The sequence below is a fragment of the Scyliorhinus torazame genome, chromosome 3 (genome assembly GCF_047496885.1).
Source record: "Scyliorhinus torazame isolate Kashiwa2021f chromosome 3, sScyTor2.1, whole genome shotgun sequence".
NCBI lineage: Eukaryota > Metazoa > Chordata > Chondrichthyes > Carcharhiniformes > Scyliorhinidae > Scyliorhinus > Scyliorhinus torazame.
Genome location: NC_092709.1, coordinates 8,202,658 through 8,222,156, shown reverse-complemented (window position 1 = coordinate 8,222,156; position 19,499 = coordinate 8,202,658). Strand labels below are relative to the sequence as shown.

General features: G+C 53.0%; 1 protein-coding gene across 6 annotated transcripts in view; it reads right to left on the bottom strand.

Annotated features, from left to right (window-relative positions):
- The window catches only part of LOC140408279 (electrogenic sodium bicarbonate cotransporter 1-like), a 356,190-nt gene that overhangs the window by 152,051 nt on the left and 184,640 nt on the right, over nt 1-19,499 (bottom strand). The gene's annotated exons all lie outside the window — the stretch shown is intronic.

Here is a 19,499-nt window from a genome sequence, read left to right as displayed (position 1 = left end):
GAGCAAAGGGGTTTAGGGAAGGAATTCCAGAGCTTAAGTCCCAGGCAGCTAAAAGCACAGATGCCATTGGTGGAGTGATTAAATGCAGATGATATTCAAGAGGGAAGAATTGGAGGAAGGCAGATTTCTCCCTGGGTTGTGGGACTAGAGCAGGTTACAGAGATAAAGGGAGAGGCAAGAAAATGTGAGGATTTGAAGAAAAGGATGACACTAGGGACCACATATGTCAGTAACCACAGGACCGACAAGGGAATAGGGACTTGATGCGAATTGAGAAGAATTGTAAAACTCAGGCCTTCATGAATACAGGAGATTCCACAACTGAAAACACTTAGCTGCTTTTGATGTGGTGAGGAACTGTCAATCATAGCAAGAGTGTTTATAAACATTGTGGTTAGCAGAGTAATGGAGGTGCATTCAAGCGTAAAGGGAAATATAGATAAATAATCCACCAAGCGCTTGTCTCTGGAGTAATAACGCTGTCAATCACTGGCTAGTGTAATGTAATGCTTTGTGAAATTGAATGGGAGATTTGCATTTCAAAGGCTGTCCGGGGATTTAAAGCCTTTTCAAGTGTACTTGGCTTTGGGGAAAGCCTTTGACACTTGTAATAGCTGCTGCTTCAAACACTTTTGTCTGAGGCAGCAGATGATAGGGAAGGGTAAGTGAAAATGCAGTGATTTTTCACTCCACTGCCTGGACTTCTCTTCAGCTTTCTGGCAGGAGTGGCTGATGGGGGTCCGATTGGGGGAGTCTAATGGGGGTCTCTGATGGGGGGTCTCTGATGGGGGCTGGGAGGGTTGGTGGGAAGGTGTCAGGTCACCCTCAACGGTTTCTGTGGGGAGTGACCCATTTTCCCCTTGGCAGAGGAGGATGCCCCTACTTGTCAGCGAGGGAGGGGGGGGAGGCAGGATTTGCATTGTGTGGGGTGGAGAGGGGTCTTCTGATGGAATTTGGGGGGCACCTCAGCTATGCACTGACCTCCTTGAGCCACATCAGGGTCAGGGCCAAACTTGGGAAAACCTGCACCAAAGCCCACCTGGAGGATTCCCTGCTGTAGGGGTTGGGGGGAAGGGAAGGGGGGGGGGGGGCGATAGTGGTGAATTGGGCTTCCAGGCTGCTAATTAAATTGAAATGGATGCAAATCACCGATTTATATCCGCCTACCGGTATAGAGCGGGTCGGGCATTGAAACCGCCAGCGAGGGATCAAAGCATCACAATGGGTATGGCATCCGCTGACGCCCATTCTCCACCCAATCAGGAATCCCGATCGTGGCTTCGGTCAATGGAGAATCCAGACCCCCCCCCCTTTGTGAATAACGCGAGTCCCTTCATGATAAACAAAACGTTAACAGCTGATTTCATTCATTCTTTTGGGGATTGAGGGAATTCTGAATTCTTTTCAATGGGACATTCAGCTGACCTACTTCATCGCCAAACAAAAAGCTCTGGACATGACCTCAGTACCAGAATTACTGGGATTTGCTCATATCACATTAAACCCTGCATCATGGACACAATACTCGAATATTGGGTCTCTCACATTGAAAGAGGCCATTTAACCCATCTTTTTATGCTCCACATGTGCCTCCTCCCACCTCTTTCTCACCCTATCAGCATGTCCCCTTCGCCTGCATGTGTTCATCTCATTCCTGTGTGTGGGATCTTGCTGTGTGCCAACTGGCAGCTGTGCTTACCTATGCTCAATATGATCAGAGACTGTATGAATGTACTGACATTCTGCACCATCTCTCAAAGACCTCCTGGATGAGCAACATCAATAGTCATCCACTCCAGACTATGGGCGGGATATTCCTCATTACCACCCCCACCCCCCACCCCCAACGGCGTACTTCACGGTGACCCTCCCCATGGCCGGCGGCGGGTCATTCTGGTCACTCGATCGTCAACGGACTTTCCTGTTGAATGCTCCCCTCACTGCTGGGAATCCTGGGGCGGGGGTGGAGCATGAATGACCGGCACCTTCCAGCCATAGGGCGTCATTCTCCGACCCCCCGCCGGTTGGAGAATCGCTGGGGGCTGCCGTGAATCCCGCCCCCGCCAGTTGCCGAAGTCTCCGGTACTGGATATTCGGCGGGGGCGGGAATCGGGCCGCGCCGGTTGGCGGCCCCCCCCCCCCCCCGCTGGATTCTCCGGCCCGGATGGGCTGAAGTCCCGCCGATAAATTGCCTGTCCCGCCGGCGTGGATTAAACCACCTTTTGAACGGCGGGACAAGGCGGCGTGGGCGGGCTCCGGGGTCCTGGGGGGGGGGGGGGGGGGGGGGGGGGGGGGGGGGGGCGATCTGGCCCCAGGGGGTCAAATCAATGCCTGACCTGAATCCTCCTTCATCCAATTCCAGCAGCTTTTTGTATTTTCTTGACAACCCAAAGGGGCCAGGGATTTTCACAAGTTTACGAGGACCCAAATCTTAAGCCTGACACAAGTGGGACAATAGTTTCACCTGTCACACTAGAAGGAAGAAGACAACCTGGAAACATGTGTTACTCGAAATGGAAACACTGCCCTACTCAAAAAGAAAAGTGTTGGGGTAATTTTTTCACCGTGTAGTTAGGCTCCCTTTCTTCATGGAAGGATGCTCAGAAAAAGGGGAGTATATTGAGAAATCACAATGGGGGGGAGAAGATGGTTCACCTACTGTGCTGCGATTGCCAGGATTCTGACGCGTGACAATGTGGTGATATATTTCCAAGACAGGATGGTGTGTGACTTGAAAAGGAACTTGCAATCGGCGGTGTTCCCATGGGACCGCTGCCCTTGTTGAAGGGGCTGGTTTAGCATAGGGGCTGGTTTAGCACAGTGGGCTAAATAGCTGGCTTGTAAAGCAGACCAAGGCCAGCAGCGCGGGTTCAATTCCCTGTTCCAGCCTCCCCGAACAGGCGCCGGAATGTGGCGACTAGGGGCGTTTCACAGTAAGTTCATTTGAAGCCTATTTGTGACAATAAGCGATTTTCATTTCATTTCATTTCACCCAGGAAGTGAAGTTTTGCTCAGGGTCAGTATCCACCAATGGCAGCCAGAGTAAAATCCAACACCATCCAAATGAAGGAAGGCTTTCATTTATATATATATATATTGGCATCCCAGTTTTCAATTCAACTTCAATGCTGCAATGCTCAGGCCATGACACCGATTGACTTGCATTCCATTTGTCCGACCCGGCGTTTAGTCTTGTGTTAAATCCACATAAATAGTTTAAATATTTCCATTCGTAGGGAAAAATTTTAAAGTTCACCTGAGGAAGGAGCAGTGCTCCGAAAGCTAGTGACATCGAAACAAACCTGTTGGACTTTAACCTGGTGTTGTAAGACTTCTTACTGTGCTCACCCCAGTCCAACGCCGGCAGCTCCACATCATGTAAAAGTTTATTCAGAGGTCTGAAACCACTGAGCCAGTAGGTGGTACTGTGGTTAGCTCGAGCGAGAGAGAGAGAGAGACTCTTGAGGAGCTGGAGAGGTGGCTAATTAGATACACAAGTCTTCAGAAGTGACTAACCACTCTTCATTCAGAAGGGATTAATCCCTGCGCCTCCAAGCAATTGGGGAAAATCAATGGGCACGCTCAATGTCTGGAGATGTAGAATTGTGAGTTGGGGGACTGGGTTTTCCTTTTACTCAAGGTACTGAGGCTGTTCCCCCACCAAACCCCCCTCCTCACCAAGGTGTCCTGGCCCACAGACCCCAATAATGCCCCAGTGAAGATCAAAAACTTTCCCGCTCATCACAAACCCTCTAAAATCAAAACACAAGTGATTGTTCAACTGTCCAGTGTTTCGCATTGGCTTTTCACTCGAGTGGAGTTAAACTGGAGGCCATCATTCCAAGATAGTCATAAATACAAATGGGGAATTCAAGAGAAGCATCTTCACCCTGAGAGTAGTGAGAATGTGGAAATCGCTCCCACATGCAGTGGCCAAGGTGAATAGTAAAAATGAAGGGGAAGCTGTATAAACACGAGGGTGAGAAGAAAAGGAGGTGACAGTGATAGGATAAGATGAGCTGATGCGAGGGTAGCATGAATGTTGGATTGTTCCAGTTGGCCAATATTATATGGTAAATTCTCGGTCATTGAATGATGTTGTTTTTTTGCCTTGACGAATGTTAATCTCAGGATCGCACTTCAGATTAACAAAAAGCAAGAGAGCTGATAATAGAGCAGAGACTGGTGGAGATTACACAGATAGGGAGGGTGTGAGCAGGGAGATTACACAGTTAGGGAGGGTGTGAGCAGGGAGATTACACAGATAGGGAGGGGTGTGAGCAGGGAGATTACACAGATAGGGAGGGGTGTGAGCAGGGAGATTACACAGATAGGGAGGGGTGTGAGCAGGGAGATTACACAGATAGGGAGGGGTGTGAGCAGGGGGATTACACAGATAGGGAGGGGTGTGAGCACGGGGATTACACAGATAGGGAGGGGTGTGAGCAGGGAGATTACACAGATAGGGAGGGTGTGAGTAGGGAGATTACACAGATAGGGAGGGGTGTGAGCAGGGGGATTACACAGCTAGGGAGGGTGTGAGCAGGGGGATTACACAGATAGGGAGGGGTGTGAGCAGGGAGATTACACAGATCGGGAGGGTGTGAGTAGGGAGATTACACAGATAGGGAGGGTGTGAGAAGGGAGATTACACAGACAGGGAGGGGTGTGAGCAGGGAGATTACACAGATAGGGAGGGGTGTGAGCAGGGAGATTACACAGATAGGGAGGGTGTGAGCAGGGGGATTACACAGATAGGGAGGGGTGTGAGCAGGGAGATTACACAGATAGGGAGGGTGTGAGTAGGGAGATTACACAGATAGGGAGGGGTGTGAGCAGGGGGATTACACAGCTAGGGAGGGTGTGAGCAGGGGGATTACACAGATAGGGAGGGGTGTGAGCAGGGAGATTACACAGATCGGGAGGGTGTGAGTAGGGAGATTACACAGATAGGGAGGGTGTGAGAAGGGAGATTACACAGACAGGGAGGGGTGTGAGCAGGGAGATTACACAGATAGGGAGGGGTGTGAGCAGGGAGATTACACAGATAGGGAGGGTGTGAGCAGGGGGATTACACAGATAGGGAGGGGTGTGAGCAGGGAGATTACACAGATAGGGAGGGTGTGAGCAGCGAGATTACACAGATAGGGAGGGGTGTGAGCAGGGAGATTACACAGATAGGGAGGGGTGTGAGCAGCGAGATTACACAGATAGGGAGGGTGTGAGCAGGGAGATTACACAGATAGGGAGGGGTGTGAGCAGGGAGATTACACAGATAGGGAGGGTGTGAGCAGCGAGATTACACAGATAGGGAGGGTGTGAGCAGGGAGATTACACAGATAGGGAGGGTGTGAGCAGTGAGATTACACAGATAGGGAGGGTGTGAGCAGGGAGATTACACAGATAGGGAGGGTATGAGCAGGGAGATTACACAGATAGGGAGGGTGTGAGCAGGGAGGAGATTACACAGATAGGGAGGGTGTGAGCAGTGAGATTACACAGATAGGGAGGGGGGTGAGCATGGAAGAGATTACACAGATAGGGAGGGGTGTGAGCAGGGAGATTACACAGATAGAGAGGGTGTGAGAAGGGAGATTACACATATAGGGAGGGTGTGAGCAGGGAGATTACACAGATAGGGAGGGTGTGAGCAGGGAGATTACACAGATTGGGAGGGTGTGAGCAGGGAGATTTCACAGATAGGGATGGGTGTGAGCAGGGAGATTACACAGATAGGGAGGGGTGACAGCAGGGAGATTACACAGATAGGGAGGGGTGTGAGCAGGGGGATTACACAGATAGGGAGGGGTGTGAGCAGGGAGATTACACAGATAGGGAAGGTGTGAGCAGGGAGATTACACAGATAGGGAGGGTGTGAGCAGGGGGATTACACAGATAGGGAGGGGGTGAGTAGGGGGATTACACAGATAGGGAGGGGTGTGAGCAGGGAGATTACACAGATAGGGAGGGTGTGAGCAGGGGGATTACACAGATAGGGAGGGGTGTGAGCAGGGAGACTAAACAGATAGGGAGGGGTGTGAGCAGGGGGATTACACAGATAGCGAGGGGTGTGAGCAGGGAGATTACACAAATAGGGAGGCTGTGAGCAGGGGGATTACACAGATAGGGAGGGGTGTGAGCAGGGAGATTACACAGATAGGGAGGCTGCGAGCAGGGGGATTACACAGATAGGGAGGGGTGTGAGCAGGGAGACTACACAGATAGGGAGGAGTGTGAGCAGGGAGATTACACAGATAGGAATCGTGTGAGCAGGGGGATTACACAGATAGAGAGGGTGTGAGCATGAGTATTACACAGATAGGGAGGGTGTGAGCAGGGAGATTACACAGATAGGGAGGGGTGTGAGCAGGGGGATTACACAGATAGCGAGGGGTGTGAGCAGGGAGATTACATAGATAGGGAGGGTGTGAGCAGGGAGACTACACAGATAGGGAGGGGTGTGAGCCGGGAGATTACACAGATAGGGAGGGGTGTGAGCAGGGAGATTACACAGATAGGGAGGGGTGTGAGCAGGGGGATTACACAGGTAGGGAGGGGTGTGAGCAGGGAGATTACACAGATAGGTAGGGTGTGAGCAGGGGGATTACACAGATAGGGAGGGTGTGAGCAGGGAGACTACACAGATAGGGAGGGGTGTGAGCAGGGAGATTACACAGATAGCGAGGGGTGTGAGCAGGGAGATTACACAGATAGGGAGGGGTGAGAGCAGGGGGATTTCACAGATAGGGAGGGGTGTGAGCAGGGAGATTACACAGATAGGGTGGGGTGTGAGCAGGGAGATTACACAGATAGGGAGGGGTGTGAGCAGGAGGATTACACAGATAGGGAGGGGTGTGAGCAGGGAGATTAGACAGATAGGGAGGGTGTGAGCAGGGAGGAGATTACACAGATAGGAAGGGCGTGAGCAGGGGGATTTCACAGATAGGGAGGGGTGTGAGCAGGGAGATTACACAGATAGGGAGGGGTGTGAGCAGGGAGATTACACAGATAGGGAGGCTGTGAGCAGGGAGGTTACACAGATAGGGAGGGGTGTGAGCAGGAGGATTACACAGATAGGGAGGGGTGTGAGCAGGGAGATTAGACAGATAGGGAGGGTGTGAGCAGGGAGGAGATTACACAGATAGGAAGGGTGTGAGCAGTGAGATTACACAGATAGGGAGGTTGTGAGCAGGGAGATTACACAGATAGGGAGGGGTGTGAGCAGGGAGATTACACAGATAGAGAGGGGTGTGAGCAGGGAGATTACACAGATAGGGAGGGGTGTGAGCAGGGTGATTACACAGATAGGGAGGGTGTGAGCAGGGGGATTACACAGATAGGGAGGGGTGTGAGCAGGGAGATTACACAGATAGGGAGGGGTGTGAGCAGGGAGATTACACAGATAGGGAGGCTGTGAGCAGGGGGATTACACAGATAGGGAGGGTGTGAGCAGGGAGATTACACAGATAGGGAGGGGTGTGAGCAGGGAGATTACACAGATAGGGAGGGTGTCAGCAGGGGGATTACACAGATAGGGAGGGTGTGAGCAGGGGGATTACACAGATAGGTGGGCGTGAGCAGGGAGATTACACAGATAGAGAGGGTGTGAGCAGGGGGATTACACAGATAGAGATGGTGTGAGCAGGGGATTACACAAATAGGGAGGGGTGTGAGCAGGGAGATTACACAGATAGGGAGGGGTGTGAGCAGGGGGATTACACAGATAGGGAGGGTGTGAGCAGGGAGATTACACACATAGAGAGGGGTGTGAGCAGGGAGATTACACAGATAGGGAGGGGTGTGAGCAGGGAGATTACACACATAGAGAGGGGTGTGAGCAGGGAGATTACACAGATAGGGAGGTTGTGAGCAGGGAGATTACACAGATAGGGAGGGGTGTGAGCAGGGAGATTACACACATAGAGAGGGGTGTGAGCAGGGAGATTACACAGATAGGGAGGGAGTGAGCAGGTGGATTACACAGATAGGGAGGGGTGTGAGCAGGGAGATTACACAGATAGGGAGGGGTGTGAGCAGGGAGATTACACAGATAGGGAGGCTGTGAGCAGGGGGATTACACAGATAGGGAGGGTGTGAGCAGGGAGATTACACAGATAGGGAGGGGTGTGAGCAGGGGGATTACACAGATAGTGAGGGTGTGAGCAGGGAGATTACACAGATAGGGAGGGGTGTGAGCAGGGAGATTACACAGATAGGGAGGGTGTCAGCAGGGTGATTAAACAGTAAGGGAGGGTGTGAACAGGGGGATTACACAGATAGGGAGGGGTGTGAGCAGGGAGATTACACAGATAGGGAGGGGTGTGAGCAGGGGGATTACAAAGATAGGGAGGGGTATGAGCAGGGGGATTACACAGATAGGGAGGGGTGTGAGCAGGGCGATTACACAGTTAGGGAGGATGTGAGCAGGGAGATTACACAGATAGGGAGGGGCGTGAGCAGGGAGATTACACAGATAGGGAGGGTGTGAGCAGGGGGATTACACAGATAGGGAGGGTGTGAGCAGGGAGATTACACAGATAGGGAGGGTGTGAGCATGGAGATTACACAGATAGGGAGGGTGTGAGCAGGGGGATTACACAGATAGGGAGGGGTGTGAGCAGGGAGATTACACAGAAAGGGAGGGGTGTGAGCAGGGAGATTACACAGAAAGGGAGGGGTGTGAGCAGGGAGATTACACAGATAGGGAGGGTGTGAGCATGGAGATTACACAGATAGGGAGGGTGTGAGCAGGGAGATTACACAGAGAGGGAGGGGTGTGAGCAGGGAGATTACACAGATAGGGAGGGTGTGAGCAGGGAGATTACACAGATAGGGAGGGTGTGAGCAGGGAGTTTCCACAGATAGGGAGGGGTGTGAGCAGGGAGATTACACAGATAGGGAGGGGTGTGAGCAGGGGGATTACACAGATAGGGAGGGGTGTGAGCAGGGAGATTACACAGTTAGGGAGGGTGTGAGCAGGGGGATTACACAGATAGGGAGGGTGTGAGCAGGGAGATTACACAGATAGGGAGGGGTGTGAGCAGGGAGATTACACAGATAGGGAGGGGTGTGAGCAGGGGGATTACACATGTTGGGAGGGTGTGAGCAGGGAGATTACACAGATAGGGAGGGTGTGAGCAGGGAGATTACACAGATAGGGAGGGGCGTGAGCAGGGAGATTACACAGATAGGGAGGGGTGTGAGCAGGGGGATTACACAGATAGGGAGGGGTGTGAGCAGGGAGATTACACAGATAGGGAGGGGTGTGAGCAGGGGGATTACAAAGATAGGGAGGGGTATGAGGAGGGGGATTACACAGATAGGGAGGGGTGTGAGCAGGGAGATTACACAGATAGGGAGGGTGTGAGCAGGGCGATTACACAGATAGGGAGGATGTGAGCAGGGAGATTACACAGATAGTGAGGGGCGTGAGCAGGGCGATTACACAGATAGGGAGGATGTGAGCAGGGAGATTACACAGATAGGGAGGATGTGAGCAGGGAGATTACACAGATAGGGAGGGGCGTGAGCAGGGAGATTACACAGATAGGGAGGGTGTGAGCAGGGGGATTACACAGATAGGGACGGTGTGAGCAGGGGGATTACACAGGTAGGGAGGGGTGTGAGCAGGGAGATTACACAGATAGGTAGGGTGTGAGCAGGGGGATTACACAGATAGGGAGGGTGTGAGCAGGGAGACTACACAGATAGGGAGGGGTGTGAGCAGGGAGATTACACAGATAGCGAGGGGTGTGAGCAGGGAGATTACACAGATAGGGAGGGGTGAGAGCAGGGGGATTTCACAGATAGGGAGGGGTGTGAGCAGGGAGATTACACAGATAGGGTGGGGTGTGAGCAGGGAGATTACACAGATAGGGAGGGGTGTGAGCAGGAGGATTACACAGATAGGGAGGGGTGTGAGCAGGGAGATTAGACAGATAGGGAGGGTGTGAGCAGGGAGGAGATTACACAGATAGGAAGGGCGTGAGCAGGGGGATTTCACAGATAGGGAGGGGTGTGAGCAGGGAGATTACACAGATAGGGAGGGGTGTGAGCAGGGAGATTACACAGATAGGGAGGCTGTGAGCAGGGAGGTTACACAGATAGGGAGGGGTGTGAGCAGGAGGATTACACAGATAGGGAGGGGTGTGAGCAGGGAGATTAGACAGATAGGGAGGGTGTGAGCAGGGAGGAGATTACACAGATAGGAAGGGTGTGAGCAGTGAGATTACACAGATAGGGAGGTTGTGAGCAGGGAGATTACACAGATAGGGAGGGGTGTGAGCAGGGAGATTACACAGATAGAGAGGGGTGTGAGCAGGGAGATTACACAGATAGGGAGGGGTGTGAGCAGGGTGATTACACAGATAGGGAGGGTGTGAGCAGGGGGATTACACAGATAGGGAGGGGTGTGAGCAGGGAGATTACACAGATAGGGAGGGGTGTGAGCAGGGAGATTACACAGATAGGGAGGCTGTGAGCAGGGGGATTACACAGATAGGGAGGGTGTGAGCAGGGAGATTACACAGATAGGGAGGGGTGTGAGCAGGGAGATTACACAGATAGGGAGGGTGTCAGCAGGGGGATTACACAGATAGGGAGGGTGTGAGCAGGGGGATTACACAGATAGGTGGGCGTGAGCAGGGAGATTACACAGATAGAGAGGGTGTGAGCAGGGGGATTACACAGATAGAGAGGGTGTGAGCAGGGGATTACACAAATAGGGAGGGGTGTGAGCAGGGAGATTACACAGATAGGGAGGGGTGTGAGCAGGGGGATTACACAGATAGGGAGGGTGTGAGCAGGGAGATTACACACATAGAGAGGGGTGTGAGCAGGGAGATTACACAGATAGGGAGGGGTGTGAGCAGGGAGATTACACACATAGAGAGGGGTGTGAGCAGGGAGATTACACAGATAGGGAGGTTGTGAGCAGGGAGATTACACAGATAGGGAGGGGTGTGAGCAGGGAGATTACACACATAGAGAGGGGTGTGAGCAGGGAGATTACACAGATAGGGAGGGAGTGAGCAGGTGGATTACACAGATAGGGAGGGGTGTGAGCAGGGAGATTACACAGATAGGGAGGGGTGTGAGCAGGGAGATTACACAGATAGGGAGGCTGTGAGCAGGGGGATTACACAGATAGGGAGGGTGTGAGCAGGGAGATTACACAGATAGGGAGGGGTGTGAGCAGGGGGATTACACAGATAGTGAGGGTGTGAGCAGGGAGATTACACAGATAGGGAGGGGTGTGAGCAGGGAGATTACACAGATAGGGAGGGTGTCAGCAGGGTGATTACACAGTAAGGGAGGGTGTGAACAGGGGGATTACACAGATAGGGAGGGGTGTGAGCAGGGAGATTACACAGATAGGGAGGGGTGTGAGCAGGGGGATTACAAAGATAGGGAGGGGTATGAGCAGGGGGATTACACAGATAGGGAGGGGTGTGAGCAGGGCGATTACACAGTTAGGGAGGATGTGAGCAGGGAGATTACACAGATAGGGAGGGGCGTGAGCAGGGAGATTACACAGATAGGGAGGGTGTGAGCAGGGGGATTACACAGATAGGGAGGGTGTGAGCAGGGAGATTACACAGATAGGGAGGGTGTGAGCATGGAGATTACACAGATAGGGAGGGTGTGAGCAGGGGGATTACACAGATAGGGAGGGGTGTGAGCAGGGAGATTACACAGAAAGGGAGGGGTGTGAGCAGGGAGATTACACAGAAAGGGAGGGGTGTGAGCAGGGAGATTACACAGATAGGGAGGGTGTGAGCATGGAGATTACACAGATAGGGAGGGTGTGAGCAGGGAGATTACACAGAGAGGGAGGGGTGTGAGCAGGGAGATTACACAGATAGGGAGGGTGTGAGCAGGGAGATTACACAGATAGGGAGGGTGTGAGCAGGGAGTTTCCACAGATAGGGAGGGGTGTGAGCAGGGAGATTACACAGATAGGGAGGGGTGTGAGCAGGGGGATTACACAGATAGGGAGGGGTGTGAGCAGGGAGATTACACAGTTAGGGAGGGTGTGAGCAGGGGGATTACACAGATAGGGAGGGTGTGAGCAGGGAGATTACACAGATAGGGAGGGGTGTGAGCAGGGAGATTACACAGATAGGGAGGGGTGTGAGCAGGGGGATTACACATGTTGGGAGGGTGTGAGCAGGGAGATTACACAGATAGGGAGGGTGTGAGCAGGGAGATTACACAGATAGGGAGGGGCGTGAGCAGGGAGATTACACAGATAGGGAGGGGTGTGAGCAGGGGGATTACACAGATAGGGAGGGGTGTGAGCAGGGAGATTACACAGATAGGGAGGGGTGTGAGCAGGGGGATTACAAAGATAGGGAGGGGTATGAGGAGGGGGATTACACAGATAGGGAGGGGTGTGAGCAGGGAGATTACACAGATAGGGAGGGTGTGAGCAGGGCGATTACACAGATAGGGAGGATGTGAGCAGGGAGATTACACAGATAGTGAGGGGCGTGAGCAGGGCGATTACACAGATAGGGAGGATGTGAGCAGGGAGATTACACAGATAGGGAGGATGTGAGCAGGGAGATTACACAGATAGGGAGGGGCGTGAGCAGGGAGATTACACAGATAGGGAGGGTGTGAGCAGGGGGATTACACAGATAGGGACGGTGTGAGCAGGGAGATTACACAGGTAGGGAGGGGTGTGAGCATGGAGATTACACAGATAGGGAGGGGTGTGAGCAGGGAGATTACACAGATAGGGAGGGTGTCAGCAGGGGGATTACACAGATAGGGAGGGGTGTGAGCAGGGAGATTACACAGATAGTGAGGGTGTGAGAAGTGGGATTACACAGATAGGGAGGGGTGTGAGCAGGGAGATTACACAGATAGGGAGGGGTGTGAGCAGGGAGATTACACAGATAGGGAGAGTGTGAGCAGGGAGGAGTTTACACAGATAGGGAGGGATGTGAGCAGGGGGATTACACAGATAGGGAGGGGTGTGAGCAGGGGGATTACACAGATAGGGACGGTGTGGGCAGGGAGATTACACAGACCGGGAAGGGTGTGAGCAGGGGGATTACACAGATAGGGAGGCGTGTGAGCAGAGGGATTACACAGATCGGGAGGTGTGTGAGCAGGGAGATTACACAGAAAGGGAGGGTGTGAGCAGAGAGATTACACAGATAGGGAGGGTGTGAGAAGGGAGATTACACAGATAGGGAGGGTGTGAGCAGGGAGATTATATAGATAGGGAGGGGTGTGAGCAGGTAGATTACACAGATAGGGAGGGGTGTGAGCAGGGAGGAGATTACACATATAGGGAGGGTGTGAGCACGGAGATTACATAGATAGGGAGGGGTGTGAGCAGGGAGATTACACAGATAGGGAGGGGTGTGGGCAGGGAGATTACACAGATAGGGAGGGGTGTGAGCAGGGAGATTACACAGATAGGGTGAGGTGTGAGCAGGGAGATTACACAGATAGGGAGGGGTGTGAGCAGGGAGATTACACAGATAGGGAGGGGTGTGAGCAGGGAGATTACACAGATAGGGAGGGGTGTGAGCAGTGGGATTACACATATAGGGAGGGTGTGAGCAGGGAGATTACACAGATAGGGAGGGTGTGAGCAGGGAGATTACACAGATAGGGAGTGGTGTGAGCCGGGAGATTACACAGATAGGGAGGGGTATGAGCAGGGAGATTACACAGATAGGGAGGGATGTGAGCAGGGAGATTACACAGATAGGGAGGGGTTGAGCAGGGCGATTACACAGGTAGGCAGGGTGTGAGCAGGGAGGGGTTTACACAGATAGGGAGCGGTGTGAGCAGGGAGATTACATAGATAGGGAGGGGTGTGAGAAGGGAGGAGATTACACATATAGGGAGGGTGTGAGCAGGGAGATTACATAGATAGCGAGGGGTGTGAGCAGGGAGATTACACAGATAGGGAGGGGTGTGGGCAGGGAGATTACACAGATAGGGAGGGGTGTGAGCAGGGAGATTACACAGATAGGGAGGGTGTCAGCAGGGGGATTACACAGATAGGGAGGGGTGTGAGCAGGGAGATTACACAGATAGTGAGGGTGTGAGAAGTGGGATTACACAGATAGGGAGGGGTGTGAGCAGGGAGATTACACAGATAGGGAGGGGTGTGAGTAGGGAGATTACACAGATAGGGAGAGTGTGAGCAGGGAGGAGTTTACACAGATAGGGAGGGATGTGAGCAGGGGGATTACACAGATAGGGAGGGGTGTGAGCAGGGGGATTACACAGATAGGGACGGTGTGGGCAGGGAGATTACACAGACAGGGAAGGGTGTGAGCAGGGGGATTACACAGATAGGGAGGCGTGTGAGCAGAGGGATTACACAGATAGGGAGGTGTGTGAGCAGGGAGATTACACAGATAGGGAGGGTGTGAGCAGAGAGATTACATAGATAGGGAGGGTGTGAGAAGGGAGATTACACAGATAGGGAGGGTGTGAGCAGGGAGATTATATAGATAGGGAGGGGTGTGAGCAGGGAGATTAGACAGATAGCGAGGGGTGTGAGCATGGAGGAGATTACACATATAGGGAGGGTGTGAGAAGGGAGATTACACAGATAGTGAGGGTGTGAGCAAGGAGATTACATAGATAGGGAGGGGTGTGAGCAGGGAGATTACACAGATAGGGAGGGGTGTGAGCAGGGAGGAGATTACACATATAGGGAGGGTGTGAGCAGGGAGATTACATAGATAGGGAGGGGTGTGAGCAGGGAGATTACACAGATAGGGAGGGGTGTGGGCAGGGAGATTACACAGATAGCAAGGGTGTGAGCAGGGAGGAGTTTACACGGATAGGGAGCGGTGTGAGCAGGGAGATTACATAGATAGGGAGGGGTGTGAGCAGGGAGATTACACAGATAGGGAGGGGTGTGAGCAGGGAGATTACACAGATAGGGTGAGGTGTGAGCAGGGAGATTACACAGATAGGGAGGGGTGTGAGCAGGGAGATTACACAGATAGGGAGGGGTGTGAGCAGGGAGATTACACAGATAGGGAGGGGTGTGAGCAGGGGGATTACACATATAGGGAGGGTGTGAGCAGGGAGATTACACAGATAGGGAGGGTGTGAGCAGGGAGATTACACAGATAGGGAGTGGTGTGAGCCGGGAGATTACACAGATAGGGAGGGGTATGAGCAGCGAGATTACACAGATAGGGAGGGGTGTGAGCAGGGAGATTACACAGATAGGGAGGGGTTGAGCAGGGCGATTACACAGGTAGGCAGGGTGTGAGCAGGTAGGGGTTTACACAGATAGGGAGCGGTGTGAGCAGGGAGATTACATAGATAGGGAGGGGTGTGAGCAGGGAGGAGATTACACATATAGGGAGGGTGTGAGCAGGGAGATTACATAGATAGGGAGGGGTGTGAGCAGGGAGATTACACAGATAGGGAGGGGTGTGGGCAGGGAGATTACACAGATAGGGAGGGTGTGAGCAGGGAGGAGTTTACACAGATAGGGAGGCGTGTGAGCAGGGGGATTACACAGATAGGGAGGTGTGTGAGCGGGGAGATTACACAGATAGGGAGGGGTGTGAGCAGGGAGATTAAACAGGGGTGTGAGCAGGGAGATTACACAGAATGGGATGGGTGTGAGCAGGGAGGAGATTACACATATAGGGAGGGTGTGAGCAGGGAGATTACACAGATAGGGAGGGGTGTGAGCAGGGAGATTACACAGATAGGGAGGGGTGTGAGCAGGGTGATTACACAGATAGGGAGGGTGTGAGCAGGGAGTTTAAACAGATAGGGAGGGTGTGAGCAGGGGGATTACACAGAGAGGGAGGGGTGTGAGCAGGGAGTTTACACCGATAGGGAGGGGTGTGAGAAGGGAGATTACACAGATAGGGAGGGTGTGAGCAGGGAGATTACACAGACAGGGAGGGGTGTGAGCACGGAGATTAAACAGATAGGGAGTGTGTGAGCAGGGAGATTACAGAGATAGGGAGGCTGTGAGCAGGGAGATTACACAGATAGGAAGGGGTGAGAGCAGGGAGATTACACAGATAGGGAGGGGTGTGAGCAAGGAAATTAAACAGATAGGGAGGGTGTGAGCAGGGAGATGACAGAGATAGGGAGGCTGTGAGCAGGGAGACTACACAGATAGGGAGGGGTGTGAGCAGGGAGATTACACAGGTAGGGAGGGGTGTGAGCATGGAGATTACACAGATAGGGAGGGGTGTGAGCAGGGAGATTACACAGATAGGGAGGGTGTCAGCAGGGGATTACACAGATAGGGAGGGGTGTGAGCAGGGAGATTACACAGATAGTGAGGGTGTGAGAAGTGGGATTACACAGATAGGGAGGGGTGTGAGCAGGGAGATTACACAGATTGGGAGGGTGTCAGCAGGGGGATTACACAGATAGGGAGGGTGTGAGCAGGGAGTTTCCACAGATAGGGAGGGGTGTGAGCAGGGAGATTACACAGATAGGGAGGGGTGTGAGCAGGGGGATTACACAGATAGGGAGGGGTGTGAGCAGGGAGATTACACAGTTAGGGAGGGTGTGAGCAGGGGGATTACACAGATAGGGAGGGTGTGAGCAGGGAGATTACACAGATAGGGAGGGGTGTGAGCAGGGAGATTACACAGATAGGGAGGGGTGTGAGCAGGGGGATTACACATGTTGGGAGGGTGTGAGCAGGGAGATTACACAGATAGGGAGGGTGTGAGCAGGGAGATTACACAGATAGGGAGGGGCGTGAGCAGGGAGATTACACAGATAGGGAGGGGTGTGAGCAGGGGGATTACACAGATAGGGAGGGGTGTGAGCAGGGAGATTACACAGATAGGGAGGGGTGTGAGCAGGGGGATTACAAAGATAGGGAGGGGTATGAGGAGGGGGATTACACAGATAGGGAGGGGTGTGAGCAGGGAGATTACACAGATAGGGAGGGTGTGAGCAGGGCGATTACACAGATAGGGAGGATGTGAGCAGGGAGATTACACAGATAGTGAGGGGCGTGAGCAGGGCGATTACACAGATAGGGAGGATGTGAGCAGGGAGATTACACAGATAGGGAGGATGTGAGCAGGGAGATTACACAGATAGGGAGGGGCGTGAGCAGGGAGATTACACAGATAGGGAGGGTGTGAGCAGGGGGATTACACAGATAGGGACGGTGTGAGCAGGGAGATTACACAGGTAGGGAGGGGTGTGAGCATGGAGATTACACAGATAGGGAGGGGTGTGAGCAGGGAGATTACACAGATAGAGAGGGTGTCAGCAGGGGGATTACACAGATAGGGAGGGGTGTGAGCAGGGAGATTACACAGATAGTGAGGGTGTGAGAAGTGGGATTACACAGATAGGGAGGGGTGTGAGCAGGGAGATTACACAGATAGGGAGGGGTGTGAGCAGGGAGATTACACAGATAGGGAGAGTGTGAGCAGGGAGGAGTTTACACAGATAGGGAGGGATGTGAGCAGGGGGATTACACAGATAGGGAGGGGTGTGAGCAGGGGGATTACACAGATAGGGACGGTGTGGGCAGGGAGATTACACAGACCGGGAAGGGTGTGAGCAGGGGGATTACACAGATAGGGAGGCGTGTGAGCAGAGGGATTACACAGATAGGGAGGTGTGTGAGCAGGGAGATTACACAGAAAGGGAGGGTGTGAGCAGAGAGATTACACAGATAGGGAGGGTGTGAGAAGGGAGATTACACAGATAGGGAGGGTGTGAGCAGGGAGATTATATAGATAGGGAGGGGTGTGAGCAGGTAGATTACACAGATAGGGAGGGGTGTGAGCAGGGAGGAGATTACACATATAGGGAGGGTGTGAGCACGGAGATTACATAGATAGGGAGGGGTGTGAGCAGGGAGATTACACAGATAGGGAGGGGTGTGGGCAGGGAGATTACACAGATAGGGAGGGGTGTGAGCAGGGAGATTACACAGATAGGGTGAGGTGTGAGCAGGGAGATTACACAGATAGGGAGGGGTGTGAGCAGGGAGATTACACAGATAGGGAGGGGTGTGAGCAGGGAGATTACACAGATAGGGAGGGGTGTGAGCAGTGGGATTACACATATAGGGAGGGTGTGAGCAGGGAGATTACACAGATAGGGAGGGTGTGAGCAGGGAGATTACACAGATAGGGAGTGGTGTGAGCCGGGAGATTACACAGATAGGGAGGGGTATGAGCAGGGAGATTACACAGATAGGGAGGGGTGTGAGCAGGGAGATTACACAGATAGGGAGGGGTTGAGCAGGGCGATTACACAGGTAGGCAGGGTGTGAGCAGGGAGGGGTTTACACAGATAGGGAGCGGTGTGAGCAGGGAGATTACATAGATAGGGAGGGGTGTGAGAAGGGAGGAGATTACACATATAGGGAGGGTGTGAGCAGGGAGATTACATAGATAGCGAGGGGTGTGAGCAGGGAGATTACACAGATAGGGAGGGGTGTGGGCAGGGAGATTACACAGATAGGGAGGGGTGTGAGCAGGGAGATTACACAGATAGGGAGGGTGTCAGCAGGGGGATTACACAGATAGGGAGGGGTGTGAGCAGGGAGATTACACAGATAGTGAGGGTGTGAGAAGTGGGATTACACAGATAGGGAGGGGTGTGAGCAGGGAGATTACACAGATAGGGAGGGGTGTGAGTAGGGAGATTACACAGATAGGGAGAGTGTGAGCAGGGAGGAGTTTACACAGATAGGGAGGGATGTGAGCAGGGGGATTACACAGATAGGGAGGGGTGTGAGCAGGGGGATTACACAGATAGGGACGGTGTGGGCAGGGAGATTACACAGACAGGGAAGGGTGTGAGCAGGGGGATTACACAGATAGGGAGGCGTGTGAGCAGAGGGATTACACAGATAGGGAGGTGTGTGAGCAGGGAGATTACACAGATAGGGAGGGTGTGAGCAGAGAGATTACATAGATAGGGAGGGTGTGAGAAGGGAGATTACACAGATAGGGAGGGTGTGAGCAGGGAGATTATATAGATAGGGAGGGGTGTGAGCAGGGAGATTAGACAGATAGCGAGGGGTGTGAGCATGGAGGAGATTACACATATAGGGAGGGTGTGAGAAGGGAGATTACACAGATAGTGAGGGTGTGAGCAAGGAGATTACATAGATAGGGAGGGGTGTGAGCAGGGAGATTACACAGATAGGGAGGGGTGTGAGCAGGGAGGAGATTACACATATAGGGAGGGTGTGAGCAGGGAGATTACATAGATAGGGAGGGGTGTGAGCAGGGAGATTACACAGATAGGGAGGGGTGTGGGCAGGGAGATTACACAGATAGCAAGGGTGTGAGCAGGGAGGAGTTTACACGGATAGGGAGCGGTGTGAGCAGGGAGATTACATAGATAGGGAGGGGTGTGAGCAGGGAGATTACACAGATAGGGAGGGGTGTGAGCAGGGAGATTACACAGATAGGGTGAGGTGTGAGCAGGGAGATTACACAGATAGGGAGGGGTGTGAGCAGGGAGATTACACAGATAGGGAGGGGTGTGAGCAG